The 18,551-nt window shown below is 42.1% G+C and overlaps 1 pseudogene; it reads left to right on the top strand.

Moving 5' to 3' along the window:
• The first annotated feature begins 842 nt into the window (after positions 1 to 842).
• LOC105091279 (olfactory receptor 6E1-like) lies at positions 843 to 16,039 on the top strand (annotated as a pseudogene).
• The last annotated feature ends 2,512 nt before the right edge of the window (positions 16,040 to 18,551 follow it).

Here is an 18,551-nt window from a genome sequence, read left to right on the forward strand (position 1 = left end):
CCAAAAAACCAAAAACACTAACTTGAAAAGATACATGCCTCCCAATGTTCATAGTAGCACTATTTACAACAGCCAAGGATGGGGAGGGTATAGCTCAGTGGTAGAGCACGTGCTCAGTACGCATGAAGTCCTGGGTTCAATCCCCAGTACCTCCATTAAAAACTAAGTAAGTAAGCAAACCTCATTACCCTCCCCCAAAATAGATAAATAAAAATAAATTATACACAATAGCCAAGACATGGAAGCAACCAAATGTCAATTCACAGAGGAACTGATAAAGAAGATATATATAGTGGAATATTACTTAGCCATAAAAAAGAATGCAATGTCATTTGCAGTAACATGGATGAAACTAGACATAATCAAATTAAGTGGAGTAAATCAGACAGAGAAAGACAAATATCATATGATATCACTTATATGTGAAATCTAGAAAAAAAAAGACACAAGTGAACTTATTTACAAACCATAAGTGGACTCACAGATATAGAAAACAAACTACGACTACCAAAGAGGAAAGGGATGGAGTAGGCGTGATAAATTAAGAGTTTGGGATTTACATATACATACTACCATATATAAAATAGGTAAACAACAAGGACCTACTGTATAGCACAGAGAACTATACACAACATCTTGTAATAACCTATAATGGAAAAGAATCTGAAAAGGAATCATTTTGCTGTACAACTGAAACTAACATAACATTATACATCAACTACACTTCAGTGGAGTGGGCGGGACTGGGGGTGTGGCTGTCAAGGGATGTATTTAAGTCCTGATGCCACTTCTGCCAGTTCTTATTACTGGACCAGTGCATGGAAGCACATCTAGGTTACAGGATGTCAGACCCAGGGGACCTTTCTAAAGGTAAGCCAGAGGAGTGAGAACTGACGGAAAGGGGTGTGAAGAAACTGAGAGCCATTGACGAGGATGGTGGAGACCGTTAAGCAGCTGCCATCGGAAGGCAAGCCCCATCAGAGGGACTCCCAAGTCTCTGCTGAAATTCCAAATCTCCCCTTGTTAACGGTCCTAATTCTTCTGATTCTTGAGAAATGGGGACTCTGATCCCTAGTAGGATGATGAAGTTATAAAATGTAAGCTCAACCAAGAAATCTGGTTAAGATTTCTGGAAATTTGGAAAGCTCATCATTTTTTTGTTTTTGAACACTTACTAGATTTCAGGGCTTATGTTAAACCACTTTCAGGTATGATTTAATCATTGTAAGCTTTTAAGCTGGTAATGGTTAGATGTCTCAGTTTTACAGATAATGCTGTTTACAGTAAGGTCTATGTATTTTAAGGGTTTTTTTCCCCCCACTCCCTTAAGGAATCTTTGAATGACATTTAATCATAATATAGTCAAATGTATCTATCTTTTTCCTTTAACAGCTTGCTCATTTTATGTCTAATTTCAAAATCCTTCCCTACTTAGGACTCATAAACATATTTCCCAAAAGTGTTCTCTGTTTTAGGCTGTGCTTTTCTCATTTAAGTCCCCAAAGTTTTAAAATCCTGATTAACTTAATTCATAGAAATCTTGGAGTTTTTTGTTGCTTTGGTAAATGTCTTTTTTTTTTTCAATTTTATTTCTAGTATAACTAGATATACTAGTTCTATTCTAGTATACTAGAAAACTAGTATAATTAGTTTTAACTAGTTAAGTTGCTTAACTCTTTGAATAGTTTTAAAAGCCCAGATGTTGATTCTGTTGGCTTTTGTAGGAAATAATCTACAAAGAATCGGTTTCATCTTTTGCCTTCTGATCTTACACATTTTTTCCTTTCCTTATAGCGTTACAAGATTACACTGCCACCATGCTTGTAAATATCCCTTCCATGTTGCCGATTCTAAAAGGAATGCATATTATGTTTTTCCATTAAGGAAGTGTTTCCTAGGGGGATCTGGAATGTAACTTTAACAAAGTAAAGCAAGATGCTTTACTCCCTAATTTGTTAAGATTTTCTTTTTCAGTTAAAAAAATATTTATTGACGTGTAATTTACTTACAATAAGGTCTACCCATTTTAGGTGTACAGTTGAATAAGTTTTTACAAATGTATATGCCTCCCTACCCGCCTCAGACAGACCTTTACTCATAGGGTATTAAAACTAAAACTCCCTGCTCAAATTCCCCATCCCCTTTTCCCTGTTTTTTCCCTCTGTAGAGCATTCAGTGTTACTGAACCAAACTTGGGTCTGCTCACCCTCGCACAGTGAAGCCAATCCACTGACATTGGGCTGCGGTGAAGGAAGGTGCAGTGTTTACTGCAGGGCGCCAAGCAATGAGTCCAGGACAGGTAGTGTTCAAAAAGCTTAGACTCCCCAATGGCTTTCAGGGAAGCATTTTTAAAGGCAAGATTAAGGGGGGGGGGAGGAATCCCAGGGTATGTGATCAGTTCAGGCATAATTCTCTGATTAGTTGATGGTGAATTAACAGGGCGGTGTCACAGGGGTTAATATTATCAATCTTTAGGTACCAGCAGGTCTAGGGACTACATACGTGCTCATGGTCATCAAGTAGCTAATTTCTTCCATTTGGTGGGGGTGTTAGCATGTGTAAAACAACGCAGGACACGTGCATCAGATACTGCCACCTAGGCACTCAGAGAGGCGCTGACGCAAAGGATGTGGGGGAGGGCTCTGTCCTGGGACAGCCCCAGAGGGTCCTGCTCAGTGACATCATCACTGCGTAACGTAATGTGTATTTTAACCCTTTTAGTTTGTGTGTATGTGTGTCTCCACTAAAGCGTGATATCCATGAAAGCAGTGGTATTGTTGTTATCATTAGACTATTTTTAGAACAGTTTTAGTTTCACAGCGAAACTGAGCAGAAGAAACAGAGATATACCTCCTGCCTCCACACAGGCACAGCTACTCCCAGTGACAGCGTCCCGCACTGGAGTGGTTCATCTGACGTGCCGCTCCACCTCACTACCGGTGACAAACCTGCGTTGATAGGTCCTTGTCACCCCAAATCCATAGTTTACATTAGGGTTCATTCTGGCCTTGTACATTCTATGCGTTTGAGAGGGCAAATTTTGGGGAGAGAAATTTTATTTTTCTATTTCTTTGCTGTATTCTTAAAAGAATACCTGTGCCCGATAAAAGTTATTCAGTAAAAGTTGAATGAGCGACAAGGGTAAAGTTATGGGCGTCTCTCATTGGATTGAGTTGCCTATTGCTTTTTTTTTAATTGAACTATAGCTGATTTACAATATTGTGTTAGTTTCTGGTGTACAGCAAATAATTCAGTTTTATATATATATACACACACATATACATATATACACATATCATTTTCATATTCTTTTCCATTATGGTTTATTATAGGATATTGAGTACAGTTCCCTGTGCTATACAGTAGGACCTTGTTAATCTATTTTATATATAATAGTTTGTATCTGCTAAGCCCAAACTCCTCATTTATCCCTCCCCTAACCTCTTTCCCCTTTGGTAACCAAATTTGTTTTCTATGTCTGTGAGTCTGTTTCTGTTTCCTAAATAAGGTCATTTGTGTCATATTTTAGATTCCACATAAAAGTGATATCATATAGTATTTGTCTTTCTGTTTCTGGCTTCACTTAATATGATCATCTCTAGGTCCATCCATGTTGCAGCAAATGGCATTATTTCATTCTTTATATGGCTGAGTAGTATTCCATTGTGTGTGGATATACATATATATAGATAGATAGATATACACACACACACATCTTTATCCACTCATCCATCGATTGACATTTAGGTTGCCTCCATGTCTTGACTGGCCTATTTTTTTTTCCACACAAAAAATTTAAATCCAAAGTTGACACCCAGGGGATCCATATTTGAACAACCCTTTCCTATGATGGGTATATGGATTAGCAACCGTGGCAAGATGAGGCTTTAGGAAAGCCAGCAGCAAAGTCATCCACACTGTGTGTAAGTATCCAGGAATCTCAGTCACTTGACAGCAAGCTTGACTGCTGTGTAGAGCCAGTGGAAGTTCAAGGTTTTGAGACTAGAACTGTCTCGATACCTCATCCATGCCTTTCTCTCCTTTCCAGGAAAGCACCAGAAGTATCCACTAAGGAAACGAACTATGTTCACAAAGAAACAATTGGCATCTTTGAACTTCTTTTTCAGTAAAAACCCATACCCCAGCCCCAGCCTACAAAGAGAAATGGCCTTGGAAATGGAGATACACCCAAGAGTACTGCAGGTCAGAAAATAACGTCCCACCTCTCCAAGCCACCTCCCGGAGTACCCTAAACTCAGGGACCCCAGGATAATTCCTGAAGCTGGATACCACACCAGTCCCCAAGATTCCTAACACCCAGACTCCTAGGTATACCCAGTTGCCCTCTCTCCTAACCCCTAAAGCAAGAAACAGCAAACTTTTTCCATAAAGGGCCAGATAGTAAATATTTGTGACCCATACTCTCTGCTGCAATCAACTCTGCCATGATCGTGTAAGAGCAGCCATCGACCTTGTGCAAATAAATGGGTGTGTCTGCATTTCCATAATACTTTAGGGACACATGTTTGAAGGTCATATGGTATTTATGTGTCACAAAATATTCTTATTGTATTGCTTTTATTTTTCCCCAACCATTTCAAAATGTAGAACCTCTTAGCTCATGGGCCATACAAAAGCAGGCGGTGGGTCCGATTTGGCCCAGGAGCATTCGTGCGTGATACCAGCCCTAGAACATCCCCTGGAGGTGACCGTTCTGCTCTCCTGTCTCTTGCTCTGGGTGTGCTCTGGTCCCTGCCTCACTTTCTGTCCCCACAGCCTCTCACTTCTGCTCCTTCCTGGATCTAGGTTGTCAGGGGTTCCACTAATAGGCTGTGAGTGGCAGAGGTGTCGGGCAAAATGAAAAGTCTGGTGGAACATCACCCGATTCATCAACCCCTCGCTCCTCTCTTTTCTCCTTAGGTTTGGTTCAAGAACCGTCGAGCGAAACTCAAGAAAGCCAAATACGAGGATTTTCCACCAAAACAAGAGGCTCAACAAGAGCAATTAGCTGAGGCAGGAGTCAAAACCAGCTCTTCCAAAGGAAATATGGACACACCTCCCGGACCCCCTATTGGTGCCTCCCCCATATCTCTAGTTTACACAGATCATTCAGTGCCTTCCTTCCAACTCAGCGTATGGCCCAGTTGGAAGGCTCTCACAGACCAGTCTGTTGGCCACAAAATAGTCCACTTCGGCTGCTGCCAAGACCCTAATGTGTACTGTCTCTATCCCATTCTGGAATCCCAAGCTCTCTTTTCCAGCTTCAGTTCTGATTCTCTTGGCTCTTTGTCACCACAAAGAACTTAGTGTGAGATGCTAGACCCAGAAAGTTACATCTGATAATGATTTGTAATGATTCCCTTACAAGGAAACACTGAAATGGAGCAGGACCCTGTAGGGTCTTCCCAGGACAGACCCCCCCACCCCACGTCCTCTGCCTGCCTTTTGTCTGTAGAAAAACTTTTGTCAAAGAATAAATATAGCAGGGAGGGTATAGCTCAAGTGGTAGAGTGCCTGTTTAGCATGTGTGAGGTCCTGGGTTCAATCCCCGGTACCTCCTCCAAATATAAATAAATCTAATTACTGCACCCTCATAAAAAACAAATGAATAAAAGAATAAGTTTAATCAGGGAAATAAGAGAATACAGAAACAAGGGGAAATAGCCATGCAAAACAAAATAATAGCTTAGTCATTAAAAAAAAGTCAAAGGCTATAAATAATATTCTGAGCCATGTCCTGTGAGCTGTTTCATAGATACTGAAAACCCCCACCAGGTGGAAGACATTAACTACGTGATGACCACGTGATGACCAGACTGTGGACATGACAGAAGCTGCCCCAATTCCAAGAACTGGCCTCAAAGAAATGGGAACAAACAGACCCTGGAACTGAAGATTAACTGTTCTTAAAACAATCAAGATGACGCTGATCAGACCACTGCATTACTAACCTCAAGATGATTGTCTGAGCTGACTGCTGTTCTGCATGTAGCATCCTCCCTCCAAACAAACATCCCCAAACTCCCCCTTAAGAGCTCTTGCCCACTGGTTGGCAGAGGGGAGGAACTGGTATATATGTGGTATATGTGATATACACAGACGGATGCGGTTCAAAAACATGCTGGGTGAAAGAAACAAGACTACATAGTGGATAATTCTGTATAATTCCATCTATGAATTTGCAGAACATGCAGGAAAAACTACTCTACAGCAGCCAGAAGCAGATCAGTCAGTGTCCATGTGGTAGAAAGAACTGAGTTGAAAAAGACACTGGACAATCTCATTGGGATGATGGAAAAGTTTCATGTCTTCAGTTGCATTTACCTGGACGGCAGTTACCTGGGTGTAAGATTCATCAAAACATAAAATGGTAATACTACATTATATGCTTGAAAGTTGCAAGAGACTGGATCCTAAATGTTTTCACTACAAAAAAGAAATAATTATGCGATGGGATGGAGGTGTTAGCTAATGTAATCATTTTGCAATACATAAATGTATTAAATCAACATGTTGTACACCTTAAACTTACACAGTGTTCTATTCAACCATATCTCAATAAAGCTGGAAAAATTTTTTTTCATAAAATCCATGCATTTTAATTTACCTGATCCCAAAAATCTCGCTATTTTAAATGAAAGACAAAAGGAGAGGGAAATTGGTTGATTCAATGAATGGCTTTCTAGTGCTTTAGGATAAGAGATCTTACATCAAATCCAAACCCCTGCCCTCTCACCACCTGCTGGCCAGGATGACCCAAACCTGCTGATAAGATGATAAGAAACACCTGGGGAGCTTTCACAGCCCAGATTCCAGGAAGGGAGGGAATGTTTGTTCCTCAGAGGAGCAAACTTTTGCCCAGGATTGTATTTAAACAAGGGTCAAAGCTCAAAGACACTACCAAAGCCTGAATTGTCCAGAGAGATACACTTCTTGAGAAGGAAAGAATTTCCCACAAGTCCTCAGGTGAGCAGGAGGGGGAGGGGCAAGGCTGTTCAGGAGGCTGAGGGCTGGAGCCGGCGGAGTGGGTGAGAGACTTTGAACCTCAGGTTCAGTGTCACAACCCAGAGAGATGGAAACACTTGGAGACCCCAAAGCTGGGCTTGTATCCTGCCTCCTTTCCTGGCAAACTGTGGAACATAAGCCACCTTGGTCCTGATCCCCTCACCTGATGAGTGGGGGACATTGTCTCCATGGCGGGGGGCGGGGGGGAATTTCTTGCTCTATTGTACACGTTCTTATAAAATGTGTGTTCTCAGCTGTCACCTACATTTCCCCAAAAGGAATCACTGTTTCATCTCATCACCATTGATTCGTTTGCCTGTTGTTGAAATTCAGAGAAACTGAATGATAACCTATGAACGTTTTTGTGCGCGGCTTCTTTCACGCACCGTTTCATTGGTGAGACCCATTCATGTTAAACTGAGCACAGTGTTTTTTAAAACAGAAATGTTTATGCCAGTTATAAAATTCTGGTATTTGAACTGGAAAAAAATAAGTGAATGAAGGGCTGCAAATGGCAAAATATCCTTCTTTCTTATGGGTGAGTTGTGTTCCATTACATACATATGTGCTGCATCTTCTTTATCCATTCATCTATTGATGTTCACTTAGGATGCTTCCATATCTTGACAAATATAAATAATGTTGCTGTTAATAGTGGGGTGTATGTATCTTTTTGAATTAATTCTTATTTTGTGGTTGGCTTTATTCCTTTGATAACTATGTAAGTTTAAAAAGCTAAAGCTCTAAACGTTCTTAGAAACAATGAACAAGTACGTATATGTAAATTTTAAAAATATGTGCAATATATTGTGTATACATGTATTTACATGCAATACATTGTATATGTGTAGTCAAATTGTAACAATTCTACCTAATAAAAATGAAAAATGAAAAATAAATAAATAAAAAAAATTTAAAGGAGCCCTTGGTATAACATAATAACGGGTTGTTGCCGAGTCCAAACTTGTTCTGCTCGCCGCACAACTGGCCAAGAAATCGGGAGATGAGGTGTTGGGGCAAGGAATAGCGACTTCAGCCGGGAGACCTAGAGGATGGCAGACTAATGTCTTGGAGAACCATCCTGCTCTAGTCAGAATACAGGCTCCCTTTGTATGAAAAACAAGGGGGGGGGGGTGAGGTTGATTGTTGCAATCTTCTTGCTGCAGGCATTCTTTGTTCTTGGCCCCGTGGGCCAGGTCATGGTGTCCCTGTAAACCTCCAACAAAACAATGGTTACTCTCTACTACAGGGTGATACTCAAATTTCCCTAATGGTCCCTTAAAGTTGGTTGTTTAAGTCAACGCTGAAGTAATACCATCTTAGAAAGGCTTACAAATGCATGTCAACTAATTCGATCATTCCTTCCACAATTATTAGAGACAAACCTTCTGCCTGTAAGCACTTTGCTTCATCAATTATTACTATCCTCAATTATTACTAGTAGGAAAGTAAAAATTGATGAGGCAATAGGATTCATACAGGAAATATAAACACTTAATTCTCTTTGTGTCCAATGGTGACCCATGAGTCCAATTATCTCTAAGCATTTGGAATGCTGGGGCTTTTTTATTTTTCAAAGAATGTAGAATATTCCTTGCCTGGGACCTCACGCTGGAGCATAAGCCTCATTTGAGCTGGGATTTCATCTTATTTCCCAGCTATCCTCAGGTCCCAGAATAATGTCTGTCACAAAATAGATCTTCAAAAAAATATTCTAGAAAAAAAGAAAGGAATGGTTTTTTAGTGTCCTCAGAACAAAAGCGTTTTCTTGCATCAAATCCTGCCTCATCCCCTCCCACCACCTTCAAATCCAGTTTTGCCAAATTGCCTGATGATGAAAATCACCTGGGAAGCTTCTTAAACCTGATTCTAGGACATCTCAACCTGCAGAGTGTGCGTTAGACATGCATAATACATGTGAGTATCTGTATGTATATCTAACATGTATATGTGTGTATAGACTTCTGTGTTAAACAGGTGATGGGAAAAATCAGAAGCATTGGGAAAAATACAGACACATATTTTCATTTAGTTTTACAAATACACCAAACTCTATCCCACCTGAACTCCTCCATCCATTCTTTTCCTATCACCCCAAGTTCTCTTCTCACCTGCTTTCCCCTCCTTTCTACCACGTCAGTGCACATAGTGGCTCCTAACACTTCCCTTTAGCTGCCATCGCTGAAACACCAGAAGTCAAAATGAAACTCAATCCCTCTGTGACTTCCGAGGGAGGGTCTAGTTCAGTGGCAGAGTACATGACTAGCATGCACAAGGTCCTGGGTTCAATCCCCAGTACCTTGATTAAATAAATAAATAAGTAAACCTAATTACCTCCCCCAAAAAGAAGAGAATTGTTTTAAATGTGTGAAATAAATGACAGCTCAGAAAAAGAAGAAAACAAAGACACACATTGTACTGCATTTGATTAGACGTAAATCACCCTGACCAGCAGATCCTCTATGGAATCCCTGAAGACGGTTCTGCACAATGTATGTTTGGGCACCTCTGACACACCCAGGTTCCCAGGGACTGAAGTAAGGGGTTTCCCCTACCCGACTTAAGGCATCTCCCTACAATGCTCTCAGAACAAATGCCCGCCTATTTATCTGTCATTCTGGTAGGGCCAATTCTATGTTCTCTTCTTTTCTTTTTCTTTTTCTTTTTTTTTTCTTAATTGAAGTATAGTTAATTTATAATGTTATGTTAGTTTCTGGTGCACAGCATAGTGATTTAGTTCTGTGTGTATATGTATATATATATATACATATACACATATATTTATATTCCTTTTCATTACAGGTTATTAAAGGCAACTGAATATAGTTCCCTGTGCTATACAGTAGGAACTTGTTATTTATCTATTTTGTATATAGTAGTTTGTACCTGTTAATCCCAAATTCCTAATTTATCACTCCTGCCCTTTCCCCTTTAGTAACCATAAGTTTGTTTTCTGCCTGTGAGTCTGTTTCTGTTTCATAAATAAGTTCATTTGTGTCGTTTTTATAGATTCCCCATATAAGTGATATCATTTGACATTTGTCTTTCTCTATCTGACTCACTTCACTTAGTATGTTAATCTCTAGGTCCATCCATGTTGCTGTAAATGGCATTCTTTCATTCTTTCATGGCTGAGTAGTATTCCATTGTATATACATACCATAACTTCTTTATCCAATCATCTGTTGAGGAACATTTAAGTTGTTTCCATGTCTTGGCTATTATAAATAGTGCTACCATGAACACTGAGGAGCACATATCTTTACAAATTAGAGTTTTCTTCAGATATATGCCCAGGAGTGGGATTGTTGGATTATGTGGTAATTGTATTTTTAGTTTTTTGAGGAACCTCCATACTGCTTTCCATAGTGGTTGCACCAAACTACATTCCCACCAACAGTGTAGGAGGGTTCCATTTTCTCCACACCCTATCTAGTATTTATCATTTGTGTACTTTTTAATAATGGCCATTCTGACTGGTGTGAGGTCATACCTCATTGTAGTTTTGGTTTGTATTTCTCTAATAATTATCGATATTGAGCATGTTTTCATGTGACTATTGACCATCTGTATGTCTTCATTGGAAAAATTTAGAACTTATTCCCATTTTTTGATTGGGTTGTTTGTTTTTTTATTATTGAGTTGTATGAGCTGTTTGTATATTCTGGATATTAGTCCCTTGTCAGTCTTATTATTTGCAAATGTTTTTTCCCAATTTATAGCTAGTATTTTCATTTTGTTGTTGGCTTTCTTTGCTAGACAAAAGCTTAGACGTTTACTTAGTTCCCCTTTATTTATTTTCACTTTTATTTCTATTGCCTTGGTAGACTGACCTAGGAAAACACTGTGACGATTTATGTCAGAGAATGTTTTGCCTATATTTTCTGCTAGGTGATTTATGGTGTCCTGTCTTAATGTTTAAGTCTTTAAGCCATTTTGAGTTTATTTTTGTGTAGGGTGTGAGGGAGTGTTCTAATTTCATTGATTTACATGCGTTTGTCCAGCTTTCCCAACACCACTTGCTGAAGAGACTGTCTTTCCTCCATTGTATATTCTTGCCTCTTTTGTCAGAGATTAATTGACCGTAGGTGTGTGGGTTTATTTCAGGGCTCAAGGACCCACTTTGGAAAGGAAGAAAATGTGGGTCAATCAGAGCCTTTGGATGTACCATGCAAAAGTTTTTCCTTAGAGCTCAAATCTCAGATTCTCAATCTCCCATCCTTCACCCCAGACCCCACTTTGTAAAATGATCAAAACCACTTATCAATAATTTTTTCCTCTTGGATGAACTAAATCTATATATATTTATGCATAAATTTTGCATGGTTTCTGGAACAAGATTCCTCTGCAACTTTGGGAAATTTATTGAAATTATCTGCCTTGGTTTTGTCATTATGAAAACAGGTGGAAAAAATGGGATCTACCCTCACATGTTGAGAATTAATAGAGTTAACACATGTAGTCAAGACATGCAGGACATGGTAAGCACTGTAGCAGTGTGAGCTGTTACTATTATTATCTCCTAATACTGGTGTGAAAATTAAATGTGTACATATATATAAAGCATATTGAAATGGTAAGCTCTCCATCAAATGTGTGTTCTCATCATTATTATTACTGTAGGGCTACATACTGTCTATTGGTAAATATTTTAAGGTGAAACATAAATATAAATAGCTTACTAATGTGGTCCTGCTTGGCATCGCCTGCCCTACCCCACCTCTCAAGAAATGTAAAAAATACGAATCTTACAATGGTATGAATCTCTCCACATCATCACTCAGTCACCTCTATAAATTAGGAACCTACAATTACCGTTGATACAAAACCCTATGGAATCAGGTATCTCCAAAGGGCGTGTTTGTTTTTTACTGAAGACACCCAGTCATGTGTTTAAAAAAAATAACTCCCTAAAAAAAGATAAAAATAATAATAATAATAATCAAATAAATAATTCCCTACATTTGTAATTTTGATTCCTTATCAGATAGCCATACATTGGGTTCCAAATGGAAGACAGAAAATGGGTTTTGGGCAAGTGTGGTGACTTCACACTACGGTCGCATTCCAGTCAGCAAGGGGGAGGCAGCAGAATAAAGGGAAGAGAATGGCTCATTATTTCCTTTTTAGAGTTTGACCTGGAATTGTGTACTGAATTACCGCCTATATTGAAGACTTGAATGTCCTCATGTGGTCATACAAAGCAGACTGAGAAACGCAGCCTTAAGTCTGGGTAGCCTTGCATCTTAGTCTGTACAAGCTGCTACAACCAAACGTGACAGACTGGGTGGCTAATATACAAAAGAAATTTACTTCTCACAGTTCGGGAGCGAGCTCTCTGGGATTTCTTTTAACATGGCACTAATCCCTGTATGGCACAGGGAAATATATTGAAGATCCTGCAGTAGCTCATGGTGAAAAAGAATATGAAAATGAATATATGTATATTCATGTATGACTGAAAAATTGTGCTGCACACCAGAAACAGACACAACATTGTAAACTGACTATAACTCGATCAATCAATCAATCAAATGGCACTAATCCCATTCCTGAGGGCTCTGTCTTCATGATCTCATCACCTCCCAAAGGCCCCACCTGCTGATACCATTACATTGGCCATTAGGTTTTCAACATATTAATTTTGTGGGAACACACACATCAGAACCTAGCATCAGGTACCAGCTAAAATGGAGAGTCTTGGAATAAGAAGGGAACGGTAGAGACAATCAAAGGTCTCTCATGTTCTGGCCAGAGAAAATTCCCCAGAATGATGATAGCTATCTTGTCAGGAAAAGGAGGTGAAACGTGGCAGTAAAAAATTTTACATAACCCATTATAGCAGGTATTCATTAAGTGACCCTCATTGTGGTGATTATTGCAGGGCTAAACCTTGGGGACACCAAGGAATGAATAGTCCTCAGCTGCACGAGTCCGTTGGGGGCGACCCCTGCTGCTGTGCTGAAGAGGAAAAGGAAGGAAAGAAAATGTGCTGAGTCCAGTCTGCTCATTTTCCACTCGTGGGGAAAAGTAAACAAGGAAAGAAAGAAAAACTTCTATTAAAGCTTCACCCATATACAAGTTCCCTTCAGCAAACGTTTGAAGGAAGTTGAGTTAACCAGTCCCTTAAGAATGATTAGACGTTTTCAAAGTTTTCCAGGCCCCTGAGGCCTGACCCTTCTGCCTCCTGGGAGCTCCTGGGTAAGAAGAATCGGGGAGGGGAAAGGGCTCCTCACCTTTCCATGTGGGGTGTGACCTAGTATCTGAAATAACAGTGACGGCTGGGGACCAGCAGGGCTCCATTCTTACCAATGATCTCAAAGAACTCAATGTTCAAAACTCTGGCTTGCTTGTCATCTCTTTCTGGTCCCTGATTTGTTCTGCCTTTCCCTTTGTCTCTCTTCATCCTGTTTTTCTGGCTTTATCTGTCTTTCCTCTCCTGCCTGTCTCTCTGCTTTGTCTCTAGTTCTCTGGCTGTCTTTGTGTGCCTTCATCTGTGTCTTCCCCAGTCTGTACCCTTGTTCTCCCTGCATTTCCCCTTCCTTCTGTGTCTGTCTGTGCTTAATATGTTTCTCTCTTTTCCCCTCCAGGGCCTCTCCTTGTCTCTCACTTTTGTTGGGTTTGTGGATTACCTTCTCCTTTGCCCCTGTTCCACGCCATATGCCTCTCTAAAAAAGTCCAGAATCAGGACTTGGACCCTTTGTGATAAAGAGGACTGTAATGCCAGGTAAATTGTCATCACCTGTTGTCTGTGCCTTTCACACCATCCTCTAGGAACCTGGGGACAGAGCAGGAGGAGACACTGAAGGTGTTGAAGAAGGAACTGAGGTTAGGGGAGATCTTCCCGATTCTGAGACAAGCAGAATTAGACTGTAGACTGAAGGAGAGCCTGGGGGAACTAGACCACAGCTGTCCAGTGTGGTAGCCATGAGCCACCTGTGGCTACTGGGGACTTGAAATGTGGACGGTCTGCCATGGGATGTGCTATGGGTGTGAAACCAGATTTTTAAGACAGACCCAAAAGAAGAATATAAAGCAGCTCATGTATAACTTTTTCGAACTGATTGCATGGTGAAATGATAATGCTTTCGATATACTGGGTTAGATAAACTATATTGCTAACATTGCTTTCACCTGTTTTCTTTTATTATTTCTTTTCATGTGGCTACTAGAAAATCTGAAATTATATATGTGGCTTGCATTTATGGCTCACATTATGTTTCTGGTTGGACAGTGCTGGTCTAGGCAAATGAGTGTGCATTTCACATGAAGACAAAGGAGGCATCTACGCGTCACATGATGCAGACAGAATAGATGTGATAAAGCAGTTCATAGTAGCTCAGAATTTTCAAGAATTCTTCAGCTGCCAAACTCCTCATCTGTCTTCCCCCTCTCCAGTTCCTTCAGTTGTGGTTGCCTTTGGGAGAAGGGGTTGTGACCATCGGGGGCGTGGGGTGCTGGTCATATTCCGTTCCTTGCTCTGGGTGCTGGTTGTACCTGTACGTTCTATTTCAGAAAATGCAGCAAATGGTACAATAATGACGTGTCCACTTCTCATAATTTGTGTTATATTACAGTTCAAAGACACAAGCAAACAAATTGTTGCAAAAAGCAAATCTCAAATTGTCTATCCTAACCTTTCTAGTTCCAAATTGTATTAACTCTTTCTGTATAAAATAAAATCCCTGCAAGAAATAGGTCTCACCCCTCTGCGGATTATCAAAGTGTTTTACCCAGCACGTAACAGGCTTTGTGGGGGCAAGAGGAAAGTTCTTCTGGTGAAAATGAAAATGATACTTTTTACATTATACAGAAATAACAGCTAACATTTGGGAGCGTATTAATCATGGGCCAAGCCCTGTTCTAAGTTTTCCTTCATTTCATCCTCACAACAGCCCTATGGGCGGGGTTGGGGGTACTCTTACATCCCTGTGTTACTGATGAAGCCCCTGAGACCCTGAGGGGCTAAACCACAGAGCCAGGACGGAAGCGGGTGCACTGACAGCCCCCCCCCACCCCAGCGGGCACACCTAAGCCCCGGGCTCTGCTGCCGTCACAGACCGGGCCCCCCGCCCCGGCCGCTCGTCCAACGGCACCGCAGCGCCGGAGTTCGTGCGCCTGGGGGTCACCGACGTGCGCGGACTCCAGCTCCTTCTCCTCGCTGTGCTCCTGGTCACGCACGTGCTGACCCTCCCGGGGAACCTGCTCATCGTCACCCTGACCGTGGCCGACCGCCGCCTCGCCACCCCGGTGCCCTGCTGCCTCCGGCACTCCTCGCTGCTGGAGCCGGGCTGCGCCTCCGCCGTCACCCCGCAGGCGCTGGTCCACCTCCTCACTGGACGTGGGACCGTCTCCCGAGCCAGATGCTTCTCCCAGACGGGGCTCTGCTTCATCCTGGGCACCGCGGAGTCCCTGCTGCCGGCGGTGACGTCCGCGGACCGCTACCTGGCCGTCTGCCGGCCGCTGCGGTGCCCCGCCCGCAGGACCGCTGGGGTGGGCCCCGTCCTCGTGCTGGGCTGCGGGGCGCAGCCTCGTCCTCCTCCTCGCCGGGCCCAGCGTCTGGGTGTTCTCCCTCCCCTTCTGTGGCCCCCGACGTCCTCGACCGCTTCTTCTGTGACAGCACGCCCTTGCTGGAGCTGGTGTGCGCAGACCCCAGGCCCCTGCAGCTGGTGTCCTTCCTGGTGGCCGCGTGCACCCTGGCCTCTGCCGTGGTGGTGACCGGCCTGTGCTACGGCCGCTCAGCGGCACCGTCCTGCACCTGCCTTCATCCCGGGGCCGCCGCAAGGCCTCCTCCACCTGCCCCTCCCCCCTCCTGGTGGTCGCCCTCACCTGCGGGAGCTGCCTCACCGTGCACCTGAGCCCCCGGCAGACAGGGCGGCTGAAGCTCAACAGAGGAGTCGCTTTCTTCAGCACCATCGTGTCGCCCCTGCTGAACCCCTTCGTCTACTGCCTGAGGAATGAGCTGGTCCAGAAAGTGAGCAGGGATTTGCTGATCAAGGTGGGAGGGGTTCCTTCTAAGACGCTCAGGGCATAAGGCTTCCAGACGGGCCGCCTGTTAGTTGCTCTTTTCCCTGTCTCGGTGAAGGCATTTTTTTCCCTACTTGAGCAGAGAAGAAAAGTTTGCTGGTTCCCAAGCTGACTGTGCGTATTTCTGCATTCCAGGAGAACAGAAGACGGAGTGAATTGCTCTCCTGCTCAGGACAACACAGCTTTTTGGCCGTAACGATGGAGACTGCTAGTCATTCTGCTTATCCAGTCTCCACGTTACTAACAGAACACTTTGAATTTTATCTGGGCACGTGACGTCCAGCTAGAGACATTTCCCATCCTCCCTTGCAGCTACCTTGGTGACAAGACTAAGTTTTAGAGGCTGTGGTGTAAGTGGAATGATCTGTGTAATTTATGGATTGTGGTTTCCTAAGAAAATTGCATTCTCTCCATTTTTTTTCCTTCCATCTTCCTGCTGCCTAGAGTACACGATCACTATGGTGGCCACCTTGGGACAAGGGATGGAAACAAACCAACCAAAAAATACATTGTTTAGAGACATCCCATCAGCCTGGGTCCCTGGATGAGCTTTGTAACAGCGCCTCCTGCTGGTCGTGCATCAACCACAGACTTCCTCTGTGAAGGGGGAATTAAGGTCTGTCTTAATCTCGCCACTGTGGTTTGTGGATTCTTGGTTACATCAGCTTAGCATAAATTTCTGCTAATACAGATATAAAAGAAAATTCTGAGAACATAGCCTGAAATGGGGAAGCCAAGCTAAAGGGGCAGAACTGCTGTGGAAAGTAAAGTAAAAATGTGTGCACTGGGGGTGGAGAGGGTGTTCCAGTGCCAAACGGACTGGGTTCCAGAGACATCAGTTGTATGAGAATCCTGAAACTCAAGGAGAGAAGAGAGGAGATCAGATCTGCTCAGGAAACAAATCGGGCCTAACATCACGGTGGACATAAGGCAAGGATACAAGGTGGACGGTAGCAACCAGACAGAGATCCCAGGGAATGGGTTTTGTCTGATGTAAGCTGTGAAGGAGGATCTCTGATATTCAGGCTTAAGTTGTTTCTTGCTCTATGCTGTTATCCCCTGTGTCTTCCCCACATAGTCAGGAAACATATACTCCACAATGAACTTAGTGTCTGAGAGTAAACAATCTTATGGTTACCAGGGAAAGGGGGTGAGAGAGGATAAATTTGGGAGTTTGAGATTTGCAAATGATAACCAATATATACACAAATAGGTAAAAGACAAATTTCTTCTGTACAGCACAGGGAACTATATTCGATATCTCGTAATAACCTTTAATGAAAAAGAATATGAATACGAGTATATGTATATATATGCATGACTGGGACATTGTGCTGTACACCAGCATAATGGACACTCTGTAACTGACTATACTTCAATAAAAAAAAAATCAACAATTAACTTAGTGTCTGGCATGAAGAATACAGAAGAGGGGAGAGGGTATATAGCTCTAGTGGTGGGGCACATGCTTAGCATGCTGGACGTCCTGGATTCAATCCCCAGTACCTCCATAATAAGTAAATAATCCTAATTACATCCTCCCTCCAAAGAACAAAAACAAAACATATAAACAAAGAAAAAACACACGAAAGGAAGGGCTGGGACACATTTTGGAGAAACGCAGGCTGAAAGGAGATGGAACAGCTTGGAGAGATGAGATGACAGATAAAAATTGTTAGAGGTGGCAGGTTCTAATATGAGAGTGAGAGGGAAGCCCTGCCAGCAGCTTCTGGGTTAATTTCCCTGAGACTGAATTTCCTGAGGCCAAATGTCTGTTAAGGATCCAAGTAAAACTTGAAACTATTAGAGGCAGAAATCATCTGGGGACACATGCATCACACTTTTAAAGGAGAAGTTCATGTGTCAAAGAGGGAGTGAGGTTTAGGCTGGTTCTTAAAAGGCAATTAATTTTTCAGGCAAGGAAGAAGGAAGGAATGAGAAGTAAACCTGTAAGAACTGTAGTCTTGGGAATAAAGGTGTTTAAAAGAAAGAAAGAAAGAAAAAGAAAAAATAAATTAAATAGGAATCCTTCAACACTCAAAAACAACAACAACAAAAAGAATGGTGGTCTTAGAGGGGAGGGTAGATCATGTGCCTAGCATATGCCAGGCCCTGGATTCGATCCCCAGTACTGCCATTAAAATAAATAAATCTAATTACCTCCTCCCTACAAAACATGAATAAAAATTTTTTAAAAAGAAAATAAATTGGCCTCAGACATTCTAAAAGTTATGTTATAGGTATGTTCTTTCATGAACAGTTCCATTTCCTACCAATATGGGAGCAGTCCTACGATTCATAGAACCCAAAACAGCTGCTGATCAAACTACAGAAAAAAAGACGTAACCAGGAGCGGTGATTTCTACGGGCATGAAAGCTAATGAAATGCAAGGTACACCTTCCCAGAAAATAAAATGTTTTCCCCTTGGTGCTGGAAAGAGTTAAAGTACTGAGCATGGCTAGGGTGGAAGTTAGGATTCTAAAAGGACTTGTGTTCCAGTCGGCATTGCAAACACAGA

The sequence above is a fragment of the Camelus dromedarius genome, chromosome 9 (genome assembly GCF_036321535.1).
Source record: "Camelus dromedarius isolate mCamDro1 chromosome 9, mCamDro1.pat, whole genome shotgun sequence".
NCBI classification, from domain to species: domain Eukaryota; kingdom Metazoa; phylum Chordata; class Mammalia; order Artiodactyla; family Camelidae; genus Camelus; species Camelus dromedarius.